Source organism: Eschrichtius robustus, chromosome 15 (genome assembly GCF_028021215.1).
Source record: "Eschrichtius robustus isolate mEscRob2 chromosome 15, mEscRob2.pri, whole genome shotgun sequence".
Taxonomy (NCBI): Eukaryota; Metazoa; Chordata; class Mammalia; order Artiodactyla; family Eschrichtiidae; genus Eschrichtius; species Eschrichtius robustus.
In genome coordinates this window covers 84,784,089-84,797,975 of record NC_090838.1, presented here as the reverse complement: position 1 = coordinate 84,797,975, position 13,887 = coordinate 84,784,089, and the positions used below count along the sequence as shown (strand labels likewise).

Here is a 13,887-nt window from a genome sequence, read left to right as displayed (position 1 = left end):
GTGGTTAAACACACAAACCGTGGTACACCTACACCACAGAATAGCACTCAGCAATCAAGAGGGAGGTTGGGTATCAATACACCCAACAACATGGGTGAACCTCCAGAGAGTTACACTGAGTAAAAAAGGCATATGTACCACGACCCCATTTATATATTATTCTTGAAATTATAAAATTATTAAAAGAGAACAGACCATTGGTTGCCAGGGTTGAGGAAGGGGGGAGAGTGGGAAGGAGTGAGCTTGGGTTATAAACGGGCAACAGGAGACATCCTTGTGGTGATGGAAATAAAACATACCTTGACTGTGGTGATACGCAAACCAACCCATGGGATACAAATTCACAGAACTAAATGTGCACACGTGCACGCACGCACACACACACACAAACACACACCAATGAGTATACATAAAAGTGTACTGATGTCAATATTCTGGTTGTGATATCTACTATCGTTCTACAAGATGTTACTTTTGTGAATAAGGGGCACACAGGACTTCTCTGATTCATTTCTTACAACATAGGTGAATTTCCAATTATCTCAAAATAAAAATTTAATTGGAAAAAAGTGAAGGAGAAAGAAAGATTTTCTCAAACAAAAACAGAGGGCATTCATTGCCAGGAGATTTGCCCTGCAAGTAATGTTAAAAGAAGTTTTTCAGGCAGAAGGAAAGTGATACAGGTCAGAAACTTGGGGCTGCACAAGGCAGAGATGAGTGTGGAAGAAGGAAGAAATGAAGGTAAAATAAAATCTTTCGCTTTTCTTATTCTTTATTGATCTAAGTTCCTAGCTGTGGTTTTGCAGCTTTCTTCTTACACCTTGGAGCTACTTTTTGTGCAGTGTCAAGCATGTTTTTTGAAAGCTTGCAGGCCTCAGGCAGGCTCTGTGCTCTTGGGCCCATGGCAGGAAGACACAAGGGTCTCCCGAGGGTGTCCTAGCCTCACCCAGCCATGATCTTCATTCTCCCTGAGGAACCATGACAGTATTTATGGGAGGGAGCACATGGATGCTGTCCAAGGCCACCGTGGTGAGTGACAGAAGCAAGGGCACTGGAATCAGGCAGACTTGAGTCAAACCCCAGTTCTGCCTTTTAGTGCTGTGTGACCTTCAGCAAGTTACTTAACCTCTCTGGTCCCAGATATCATATTTATCTGCCTTTTCAGGGCAGTGGTGGCAGTTATAAGACCTAACACACGGGATAGAGTCTGCCACGATAGGTGCTAAAATACGTTCATTTCCTCCCTTATTAGGATGTATATGACCGTTCCTCCTACTGTGTAGACAGCTGTCACTCACATAGGAGATTCCATTCCTTGACAAAATTCACATGTGAGGTCTACAGCGCTCTGTCCTCTCCTGAAAGTATATACTTGCAGGGAGGCAAACATAACTACCATTTCTCAGTTGTCCTCAAAACTTAGGCTGGGGACAAGTTTCGCAGGAAGCCTTGCAGTTTAAGGAAACAGCTCTTGACCCAAACAACTTGAAGAAACAGTGACCCCAACATCTCCCTCCTCCCCAAATCCCTTGAGAGTAGAAAACTCCTGCTGCCTTCTCGAAGCTCCGAAAACTTGGCATCTTGGTTTTAATACAATTCTACAGTCCATTCTCCAGAGACCCAGCAGCCAAAATGCCGTCTATAAAAGGAACATCAGTTTGCGTCAGGCCTCTACCCCCTAGATCCACTTAGTGGCTCATGTTGTACTTGAAATAAGAGCTGTTAATCAGGAAGGCTTGTTTACAAAGCCCCCAGACCTGACCCAGCCTCACCTCCCTCTACTCCCCGGGGGGCTCACACCATCCCAGCCACCCTCACCTTCTGTTTCTCAACTCCACAAGTGCCCCAGGGCCTTTGCACTTGCTGGCCCCTCTGCCTGGACCGCTTCTCCCCTGACCTGAGACCTGCTCGTCTCCAATGTCAGCAGGCAGCCTTCCCTGACCGTTTGTCTAAAACAGACGCCCTTCCTCGTCCCCAACAGCCTTCTCTTCTCTCCCTGTTTGTCCCATACGCTCTCTCCACAATCTGAAATCATCACATCATTTATATATTTACTTGACTTTTTTGCCTGTTATTTTTGCCTGTTTCCTCCTTCAAGAATGTCAGCTCCATGGGACAAGGGACCATGACTTTGAAGTCCCTGGTGCCCAGATCTGGGCCGGGCATGTAGTGTGCGTGGTTCCTAATACCGATTTGTAAGTGAATAATTGTTCCTTCCCCTCCTGGCACAAATACTCACACCCTGTATAGGCCCCTGATCCCTGGAGAACCATCTGCGGATCCCAAGCCGTCCCCAGACCACACTCTGGTAAGCTCGCCCAAGGGAAACAAGCCAGTGACCCCAGACAGTCACGTCTGGTGTTAGGTCCAAAGACAAAGGCTTCTCAGGCCAGGCTGGGGGGGAGACCAGGGCAGGAGATGCTGAATAAGGGGTCACTGAACGTGTCACCTCCATGCCTGTGCAGTCATGTAGCCAGATTGCCTGGGATCAGGGAGCAGTGCCAATTCAGCTGCCACCGAGGCAAAGGGATTGTACCTGGGAAAGATTTACTTCTCCTCTTCCGTGTGTCAGGTCACCGCCACGCCCCGCCCCCCGCTGAGCTGTACCCCACTCCCTCCGCGGTCACGATGCTGTAGTAATAACCAGCTCCGCTGCCTGCCTCTCAGCTGGCTGAGCTCCAGCCAAGACCAGAGCGACTTTCCCCCTCTGCCCCCAACTCCCCACCAATATGTACAGATGTCTTAGGTATCCAAGGAGGAACATTTGTCAGGAGGCTCCAGGAGAGAGATGACTCTTCCATAAAGATTTCATTTTTGTTGGAGTCTATCCACGTCTCTGTATCTTCATAAAAAGTCAATAAGAAACTTCCATTAAAAAAAAAAAAAAACAGGCATAATTAAATAGAAATAGGGACAGCTCCAGGAGAGGCTGAAGATTAAAGACCGAGAGGCTCAGGGCAGACGGGGGAATTTTATGAGCTCCCAAAGAAAGAAAAACACACCACACAGAAAACGTGCCCAGTAGAAACCGTCTTGGCTGCCTTAGGCAAGGCGAGTCGGCCAGTCTGGGGAGCTGGTCTCTGCAGACCCAAGGGGTGGGGCGGATAACCTCACTCTGAGCGGGCCCTGAGCGTGGCCTCTGGCTGGAGAGGAGCTTGGACCCCTGAGAAACGCTGCAACTACCGCTGTCGGAAGCCGGTGGAATATCAGGCCTCCGAAGCAGGAGAACCCTGCCCACGTGGGAGCCACGGCGGTCAACAGCTCGGGACAGGCTAATCCTCTGTAGTTTCCGGATCTGGGGCTCTCTTCTGAGATGCTCTTGGAATAGCCCTTATGGAATTTTCCAGATTCCAAGAATACAGAGTTAGACGTCCTTTTTGGGTTTAAGAGATTGAATATCCAAATGCACAATGACCAGACCGTATATAAACACAGACTCTGCCTCCCAACCTGCAGCGACCTGCCCAGGGAACCGAGCCCTTATCCGCAGTAAACAACCCAGGAGGCGAGCCTGCTCTCAGTCACACTCACAGGAACCCGGATTACTATTTTGTTTGACAATCCGGGAAGCTAAACAGTGACTTCTGTAACACTCAGCCAAAATGGCCAGGACTTGATGAATCACTGCAGCTTCCCTAATTTTCGTCCCCACTTCCAACACAGGACCACCAAGAGAACGTCACATGTGATCCCTCACATGGGATGCCCTGTCCTATACAGCCCGTCTCCAGATCCCCCAGGGCAATTGCCTCCAATCCCTTCCCACCCCTCCCCCACTATAAGGCTTGCCGGCTCCCTTGTCTGCCTTTGAGTCTCTGCCACGTGCAAGGGATGGTAGCTGACCCCCTTCCTCTTGCAAGCTCTGAATAAATTAGTTGATCTTCGAGTCTTTCCACAGGTTAAACGCCAGTCTCCCATCTGCTAGTTGCACAACCTTATCAGATCCCTTCCGGTCCCTGAGCCTCTATCTGGGCATCTCAATCACAAGTCAATGGCAGTAGTTGCCTCCATAGCTTGTCACAGGGATTCGTGAGGTCATTCACGTATAGCTCCTGGCAGAATACCTGGCACACGGTTACTGCTCAATGAATACTGACCTCCATTTTTATTATTATGTCATTGCTACCCACCCTCCAAGAAACTTAGAGATGATCTTCTCCCGGAACTGTTCTAATGGCCAAACAGTCTGGGAGGTATGAAAGCTAAGTCACCTGAAATTCACCGGTTTCAATCCTTAAATCAAAATGGGAGCCTGAAGCTTGGCGAGCCGTGAGGGCCATTTGGAGAGGGAGCTGATAGGACCTGGAAATTCGATATCTCCACGAGGTGGGTGGAAGGAAGCCAAAGGGACTTCTATCCACATGGCAGCACTTAAATACTAGGCTCGGACCAACCCTGCCAGGTATGTAGGGAATATCACGCCCATTTTGTAGATAAGGAAACTGAGGCTCGTAGAGGTTAAGTGAATCTCTCTGAGTCACACCGCTAGGTCTTGAATCCTAAGGTGCTTGGGGTTGCAACAAGCCAGGGAGAGGGAATTTTCCCCATAGAGTGTGGAGCCCACAGAATCAGAGGCAGTGCAGGACAGGGGCAGTGTCAGTGGGTTCCAGCAAGGGTCCTGGCAGAGAGAGCCCAGTGACTCAGAGAGACAAGGGGGACCAGACACGAGGGGTGGGCTGGGGCTGCAGTGGGTCAGCCCTGGTCTCTCGTGTGGGTTTCTGGGCAAGATTGGAGGGGACAGGGTGATCTCCTGAGCAAACTCTCAGGTCAGAGAGCCAGGCTCAAGGGAAGAGGCTGGAGGGGTTCAGGAACCAGGCTGTGGGTGTCAGACCAGAGGCTGAGGGTGGATTTTAGAACTGGGCTCCAAGGTCAGGCAATGACCTTGGTGCCAAGACATTCAACTCACTGAACTGGCTCTTGAATTCCTCTGGACTAAGAAAGGCCCAGCCCCGAGGCCTGCAACCTTGGTGGCTTGCAGGTGCCTGCAGATGGCCTTGGCTGTGGGGAGGTGGGCAACTTAGCCCAGAGGTCATTCTCACCCAGCCCTGTACACCCACACTCATTTACACCCCTGTACCAATGGCGTCGATTGGTATGCAGAGAAGATGTTAACAAATGAATGCTGTTCTAGAACCAGCCTGGAAGGACATGCAGGAAACTGGTAACAGTGATTACCAGTCAAGGGAAGGAAACCAGGCTTCGGACCAGGGTTAGGGGGCTTTCTGTACTTGAAGATTTTTACAATGTGCATATGTTAATTTTCAAAAAAATAATTATGACAAAAGAATATCCTTGATAATGAGGATGACAAAAATTACACAGAGTTGAAAAAACAGCTGAAAGACAGTACAGGGGCCCAAACCACAGTCTAGGAAGTACGTCTGCTCTGTGTCTCAACGCCCCTAACTGGGCACGGGCACAACTGTGTGTCCTTGGCTCCAGCAAGAAAAGCAAAGGTGAGGCGTGTGTACAGGCCAGGGCTAAGGAGGCAGGAGGTAGCCAGACTTCCCTTTCACCTAAATGAAAGGAAACTTGGGATCTCTTTTAGCAATTAGAAATGTGCAATGAACAAAGAGAAAGGAAGCAAAATCATGTAAAAACGATGATGGCTCACACTTATATAGTACTTTCTACATGCCAGGAACTTATTAAGAATTTCATACATCATAGCTAATATAATCCTAATAATGATGAGATAGCTGCTATTACTGTCATATTCTACAGATGAGGAAACCGAAGACCAGGCAAGCTAAGTAACTTGCCCAAGGTCACACAGCTAGTATGAGTTGGAGCTGGGATTAAACCAGGCAGTCTGGCTTCAGAGCCCACACATATTTTTAAATGTGTCCTGATAAAAGAAATTTTCGCATGTTGAGGTATGGGGAAGTCGTTCTGGCTTATACGTGAGTTAACTTGAATTTTATGCTGACTAAAACAGCCTGTTTGCGGCCTACCAAACATACATTGTACATCTGCTTTAATTATTAAAGAAAAGGGTGCACTGACCAAAAGTAAAGAAGGTCCGTGTTAAACATAAAGATCAAATGCCTTTCCTGCTGGGACGCCAATGCTGGTACCTTTTTGATGATAAGACTCCCTTCCCAGGTGCCAAAGCCACACTGACTCACTATGTACACGATGATCTGGTCTGGTACCTTGAAGGAATGGATCCCTGACTCATGTAATGTTCTTTGTTCTGACAACGTGTAAAACTGTGCTGAAAACCACGCTTCTGCGGAGCAGTTCCTCAGAGTCACCTGAGAGGCTGTCTTCTGGGCTATAGTCCTCAGTTTGGCTCAAATAAAACTCTTTTCTAGTGTTGTTATAAATTGTTTATTGATTATTTTTGACAGCAGTCCAAAGCATTCAGCTTCTCAAATCTTTTTATTGGAAGAGCTCAGATGAAAGTAGAAAAAACCCCCACAATTTACAGATCCAAATGGACTGGCCTAAAGTCTAAAGGGTCCCCTGGTCCTGTTCTCACCCCACATAAAACTGTCACAAATGGTGACAAGGACAAAGCAGAGGCAGGAAGCGAGGCTCTCTCAGTTCCAGCTGCAGGAGAATGGACAAGGTCGAGAAGGAGAAAGAGATGGGGCGAGGGGATCTGAAGCCCCGGAAGGAATCATGCATCCCGCTCAGAGGGCTGCAAGGCCTGGACCAAGAACAGACCCCTTTCACATCTTATCTGCAACCGCCCCGCCCTCAGGATTAGCATTGCACAACTGGAGGGGCCCCTGGGCTGGTGTGCTTCCAGCCTTGTTCTCTGGATAGAAGACTGAGAAGGGAAGGATTTGACTGAGTTCACAGGGTTCAAGGTGGAGAAGAGACAGCCTTCCAGGCCTCCTGCTGCCGGTGTCCTGCACCTTTCATCACAGATGGCTGAATCCCCCTCCTCTGGGAAGACCTTTCCTGCCCCCTCCTTCCGCAGCCAGTCTCTGCAGGGCTACTGCCCCCTCGCTGCACCCTGTCCCAGCACCGTTCCAGATGTCTTTTTTTTTTTTTGGCCACGCTGCATGTGGGATCTTAGTTCCCGGACCAGGGATCGAACCCGTGGCGGAAGTGCAGAGTCTTAACCACTGGACCACCAGGGAAGTCCCCAGGTGTCCTCTTGAAATTAGTCCTGGCTGCAGTGCCAGGATATGGGGCCCTTGGGTCTTCCCTCTTTGTGACAGCGCTGGCCTGGCTGGATGGAAAAACAAGTGGGAAAGGGGCTTGCTCCTGAGGTGAAGGGGATAAAAGCCTATGGTGTTCTGGAGGTTAGAGGCCTCTCCACTCCATGGGTTGCCCAGCTTCTCCTTCCTGTGAGGCTGCTTCCTTGCCTCCCAGGGGATCTGGTCATGCCAATCCCAGACCCCTGAGATGGGTCTGAGGCAGCTGAACTGGGTCCTGGATTTCTGAGACAGCTCCTTACAACACCGGGCAGGAGTGCCCTGGCCTCACTTGACCCTGCTTAGCCGGCTGGTCTTCTGAGAGCACGAGTAAAAGTAAAATGGCTAAGAGGCCTGGCCTCTTACACTCACACTCACTCTTACACACATGACCACACACACACACACACACACACACACACACACACACGTACACACGCAGCAAAAGGCACCTCGTATCTCTGGGTAGAGGCAATTAAAGGTTGACCTAAGTCCTTTTGAAGCAATAAGACTCTGACAAAAGTCTCCATGGCTTCATGACCACTGCCTCCAATGGGGGACTCTGATTTCCCTGGAAAAAAAAACGTGGTGAAATAAACCTAAGTTTGGCTACAGAAAATATATACTGAGGAATATGTAACATTTGCCTGGATGTTGGAGGAGTGATGATAAAAGGAAAAGCAATCTGTGTGTTTACATGACTCCAGTCATTTCCGGCTTTTACGAAAGATGGCAAGTGTTTGCCTTTGGAAATCTAGGAAGCAGGACTGAAGTGAAGCCACACACACAAAGCCAAATCCAGCATCAAAATATAAGAAATGAATATTGTAGCAAATAAAGGAAAACCTGGTAAGATACAATGGGTCCCGTGCTCAGCGAAAATCTGTTCACCTGGATTCCACCGGGTCTTTCTTGCCTCTGAAAGTTAGTGACACGGGAATCACAGGCACTTCAAAGACCACAGCTGCCCATCTGTTAAAATGCTCCCAAGACAGTTCTCTAAAATACTCTTCTCTGAGTTTACCTTTTTCTATTTTTCTCTCTGAACCATGGTAGATAGCAGAATTACTCCTTCACAGTTAAGATGTGCCTCTGTAGGGGCTTCCCTGGTGGCACAGTGGTTAAGAATCCGCCTGCCAAGGCAGGGGACACGGGTTCGAGCCCTGGTCCGGGAAGGTCCCACATGCCACGGAGCAACTAAGCCCATGTGCCACAGCTACTGAGCCTGTGCTCTAGAGCCCGCGAGCCACAACTACTGAGCCTGTGTGCCACAGCTACTGAAGCCCGCGTACCTAGAGCCCACGCTCCGCAATGAGAAGCCACCGCAACGAGAAGCCCGCGCACCGCAACGAAGAGTAGCCCCTGCTCGCTGCAACTAGAGAAAGCCCGCGTGCAGCAATGAAGACCCAACACAGCCAAAAATAAAAATAAACAAAATAAATTATTAAAATAAAAGATGTGCCTCTGTGTTCAGAACAAAGGCTGATCTTGGGTTTTGATCTCTGTACCCACACTGGGAGTAAGTCTGTGTGACTCCAGGCAAAGCTCTCTGAGCTCCTTGGGCCTCAGTAAATAAAGGGGCTAAAGCTCTAGCCGACAAAGCTATCCAGACAAAGACAGATCCAGTGATGAAGTCAAAATTCATCTGCAGGAAACGCCCATCACTGCTCAAAGGGCCCAGGGCCACCAACAATTCCTCTGATTCACTTTCTCCCCAAGGTTCCTATGTCCTAAAAGCCACACTTCGCTTATCAGTAATAATGCATTTTGCCAATTTGGGTTGGCCAAAAACATAACTAACTACCAAGCAGAAGTCCTGACTAGAAAAAGAAACCAAAGTCTCCATGAAAAATATGTCATTTTAACCCAAAGTAATGTCACTTAAAGTTTTAGTTATGGGTAACTCTGCTTTTTATATTTGGAAATAGTGTTTGTAACTTATAAAAATTGTCCTTCAACCCTATACTACCTTCATGAATCCTTTTGGGATCCAGAGACCTTGAACCAGGAATCACTGTATCTGGTGGTCTCTAAGGTTCTGGCATTCCATGATATTTAGCTTCAGAAATTCTGGCTGCCAAGCGGGCAGGATATCAAGGACTCTCATCCACCACCAGTAGAATGTAATTTGGTACAATATTTGTGAAGGCCAGTTTTGCAATACATTTTAAAATCCTTAAAACGGGTATAGAAGAAGTTCTAATTCTGATGATGGCAGAGTAGCTCCTACTGGGCCAATCCCCCTGCAGATAACAAGTATAAACTCCAAACAAAATATTAGAAACCAACGATTTGGAAGCACTGGAGAGCAAGCAGAAGCAGGCAGGGGGCTTTGACCTTTGAAAGATGGAACCACACTGGATGAGATCTATGTTTAGACAGTTTTCTGCTGAGGGCTCTCCTCAGTCTGCCAGACAGAAAGCTGCAATCTTACTGTTTGAAGTGTCAGAGGACAGAGTTCAGGGCTGCCAGAGTGTCTGGGAATTGAAGAGCTAGATCCTGAAAGAAGCTAAAACTTTTAAAAGCTGAGTAGAGATTTTAACTGCTGCCCGTTTAATGAGAGACAGAGTTTGGAGTTTGAATCCTGCCAGTTTTTCCAGGAGAGATTTCATAAACATGTTGGACATTTTATTTATATCCAGGGAAGTGGGGAGGGGAGGGGAGCAAAGATTATGTCCCAGGATTAAAGACATTTCCCTCAGACTAAGAAAACTATCAAAACAGATCCATCTTTTTATTTATTATTACTTTTGGCTGCATCGGGTCTTAGTTGTGGCTCATGGGCGTCTCTCTAGCTGTGGTGTGCAGGATTTTTCTCTCTCTAGTTGTGGCGCACGGGCTTAGTTGCCCCGTGGCATGTGGGATCTTAGTTCCCCAACCAGGGATCGAACCCGCGTCCCTTGCATTGGAAGGCAGACTCTTTACCACTGGACCACCCAGGGAAGTCCAAAACAGATCCATCTTAACGAGTAAAAATCAAGCTTCCACAACTTCAAGGTGACATGCCATAATGAACTGCCTGCTATCATCAAAGCAAGACAAAAGATACAGAATCTCTAAACCCATTGTCCACAAAAACAGTATACAATAAAAAAACTACTAGATATTCAAAGAAACAGAAAAATGTGACCCCTACTCAAGAAAAAAATCAATCAACAGAACTCCAAGGTAACCCAGATGTTGGAATTAGCAGACTGGAAATTTATAGTATCAACAGCTATTATAAATATATTTGAGGAATTAAAGGAAAACATTGCCATAATGAGTGAAGAGGTAGAGAATCTCAGCAGAGCAACAGAAACGATTCTTTAAAAAGAACCAAATGGAGGTTCCAGAACTGACATGACTCAGAAATGAAAAATTCAGTGGGTAGCTCTAACATCTTGGAGGCAACAGAAAAAAGGGTAAGTGACCTACAAGACAGGCCAGTACAAATTAGCCAATCTTAAAAACATAGAGCAAAGCAGATTTTTTAAAATGAAAGAGCTTCAGTGACATTTGGTACAATACCAAGCATTCTAATAAATGTGTAATTGGAATCTCAGAGGGGAAGAGAGGGAAAATAGGCAGGAAAAGTATTTAAAAGAATATGGTTGAAAATGTCCTAAATCTGATGGAAAACATTAACCTGTAAACCCCAAGAATCTCAATAAACTCCAAGGAAGATAAACATACACACACACCACAGAAAGGCATGTCATAGTTAAACTGCTGAAAAATAAAAAATCTTGAGCAGCCAGAGAAGAAAATGACACAGATACAAAGATGAATCACATTTGACTTTTTATCAGAAGCAATGAAGCCAGAGATCATGGGATGATAAGATAATGAAATGAGTAATGCTAAAGTTCTACATCCAGTTAAATAAATCCTTCAAGAAATTCAGGTAATGGACATTTTTAATTAAATGAAGCTGAGAGAATTCTTCATCAGGAAATGTGAAAGGAAGTTATTCAGGTTGAAGAGAAATGACACCAGAAGGAAACCCGGGTCTTCAACAGGGGAAGAAGATACCAAAAATGGTAAACATGTGAGCAAAATAAAAGACTACCTTTTTGTCCTTCTGTAATTTCTTTTAGAGATAACCAGTAATTGTTTTTGCCTATGATCTATACAATATCATACAGCATGTATTTCTGACCACACGGGAATTAGAAATCACCAACAGAGTATCTAGAAAATCTCCAAATAAAAATCAATCAGCACATATTTAGGTTTATCCATTATAAACTTAAGAGTAAAATCTTAAACCTACGAAACCTGTGGAAGAAAACATAGAAGATCTTTGCAATCTTGGGGCAGGCAGAGATTTCTTAGGACATGCAAAGCCCTAATCAAAATTTTTTATGATAAATTGGTCCCCATCAAATTCTTCTCTTTAAAAAGAGACGAGCCATCGACCGAGAGAAAATATTCACAATATATTTAGCTGGCAAAGTACTTGTATCCAGAATAAAGAATTGCTATAAATCCATAATGAAAGATATACAATCCAGTATTAAAAATAGGCAAAGAACAAGCATAGACACTTTGCAGATGACCAATAAGCACATGCAAAGGTGCTCAACATAATTAGTAATTAGACAAATGCAAATTAAAACCACAATGAGATATCATTTCTCATGCGCTAGAATGCTTAAAATTTTATAAAGACTGACCCTTGCAAATGTTGGCAAAGACATAGAACAGCTGGAACTCTCGTACTTTGCTGGTGGGAACATACAGTCGTTTTTACTTATAAATTCAACATACACTTACAGTATGACCTAGGTATTTCTCCTAGGTATTTTCCCCAGAGAAAAAAATAAAAAACATTTGTCCACAAAATGACTTGCACATACTCTTCACAGCTTTATTCACAGGACTCCAAATTTGGAAATAGCCCAAATTGCCATCAACAGGTGACTAGATAAACAAATTGTGGTATAATCCTGCCACTGATGACTTCCCAGCCAATCTGAGGACAGACACAGGTCACAGCGGCCCTTAGCGCTGTGCCCATGGTGAGAACAGCCCACAAGTAACCCCAGACATAGATGCCAAGGTGGGGGACACAGTGAGGTCAGAGGTTGATGACCAAAGACCAGGAGGGAGGAACTCTGCTTCCTTGGGAGGCCAGACCCTCCTTTCTGAATGTGACAGGGCACACAGATCCACTTCTGGCACCTGGACTCTGTCTTGGAAAAGGAAAAGGGGAAAAGAAACCTTGGGTGACATCACAAACTTAGATCTCACCGAGTCTAAGTTTTAAAGCAGTAGAAACTGAGGACTCGTCAGTTAGTTAAATGAAAAATTTTGTTGCTACCAATAGGAAAGGGGCTTTGAGTGCAAGATGAGCTTAGATATTAACAAAAAAAAAAAGATGAAAGTTAAATTTTTTTGCACTTCTGACATGCAGTTGAGGCATTTGTGCATTTCTAGAGGATCAAAATATGAGAGATGGGCCATGAGAGAAGCAGCCTCTGGGAAGAGAGAAGGGGAAACAGTGGCCAGAGACCTCACGACTCCAAATCTAGATTCCAGAGTCCCTCTGCACTAAGGTGTACGCCTGGTAATAAGACATGCCACAGTAGGATTCATTGAGCTGTGTTGGCTCAAAGTAAGCTGCACTCCCTTTGAAATTCAAATGAACTCCAGTGCAGTTTCACCTCTAGAGAAAGGATATTTTCTTTTTTTTTTTTAATTATTTTTTTAAATTGAAGGATAGTTGATTTATGTTGTGCCTATCTCTGCTGTAAAGCAAAGTGACTCAGTTACACACATCTAGACATTTTTAAATGTTCTTTTCCATTACGGTTTATCCCAGGATATTGAATATAGTTCCCTGTGCTCTACAGTAGGACCTTGTTGTTTATCCATCCTATATATAATAGTTTACATCTGCTAATCCCATACCCCCAGTCCTTCCCTGAGAAAGGATATTTTCTACACTGGCTCAGTCCCAACTCTGAGAAATATGTCTGCATTTCTTTGAATATTAAAATTTATTGTTAAACAGAAAATCTTAGCATTCCCATGAAATCCTAAAGGTTTTTAAGCATTCACCTTCCACTCCGGAGTCCAAAATCCTAGAAAAGCCCTGGCTTCTGCTCCAGGAGGGGATGGTAGGGTGATCCCTCCCCCTATTCTCACCCCACTCCCACCCCAAGCATAACCAGTGGACAACAGGGGCATCTTGGTGGCCCCGGGGACTGAGGCTCTTTCATCGCTAGAGAACGCTAGAGACAGATGGGAACTTGAGTGACCCACCATCCCAGCTGGCCTGAGACTGTCCCCGTTTTAGCACTGAAAGCCCAGTATCTCAGGAAATTTCTCAGTTACCCTGCCAGCAGGTCAAGAGTTGCTGGTCAGAGGCTGTCCCTCGCCGCAGGGCAGCTGCCTCCTGACTTAGAGCCTCTGTTCAAAAGGCTTCTTGAAGTGGATGCCCCCACCTACACCCTGCCTGCTTCAGCCAGTTCTCCTGGCTTTGAGTTCTGTCTGATACCCACCCCATCCCATGACTCCTTGGATCTCAGCTACAATTAGTCTCTCTTGGCTCTTCTTGGTACCTCCAGCCCAAGGACACCAGGCTAGTTTCCAAGAAGACCCATAGTTTAGAAAGAGTTTTTTAACAACTGTAAGTTACCTGTAAATTTCACAGCTATCCATTCTGATGATAAAGAATATTTACCTCTTGTTGTTGTTTTCTTTAGATCTATGTCATTCCAAAATGCTTGAAAACTGTACAGCACCAATA

At 45.8% G+C, this 13,887-nt stretch overlaps 1 long non-coding RNA gene across 1 annotated transcript in view; it reads right to left on the bottom strand.

The window, feature by feature from the left end:
- The window catches only part of LOC137777700 (uncharacterized), a 45,695-nt gene extending 31,808 nt beyond the window's left edge, over nucleotides 1–13,887 (bottom strand). The window contains exon 1 of the long non-coding RNA XR_011076594.1: nucleotides 13,822–13,887. This is a non-coding gene — a long non-coding RNA (uncharacterized lncRNA). The remainder of the gene's footprint in view (nucleotides 1–13,821) is intronic.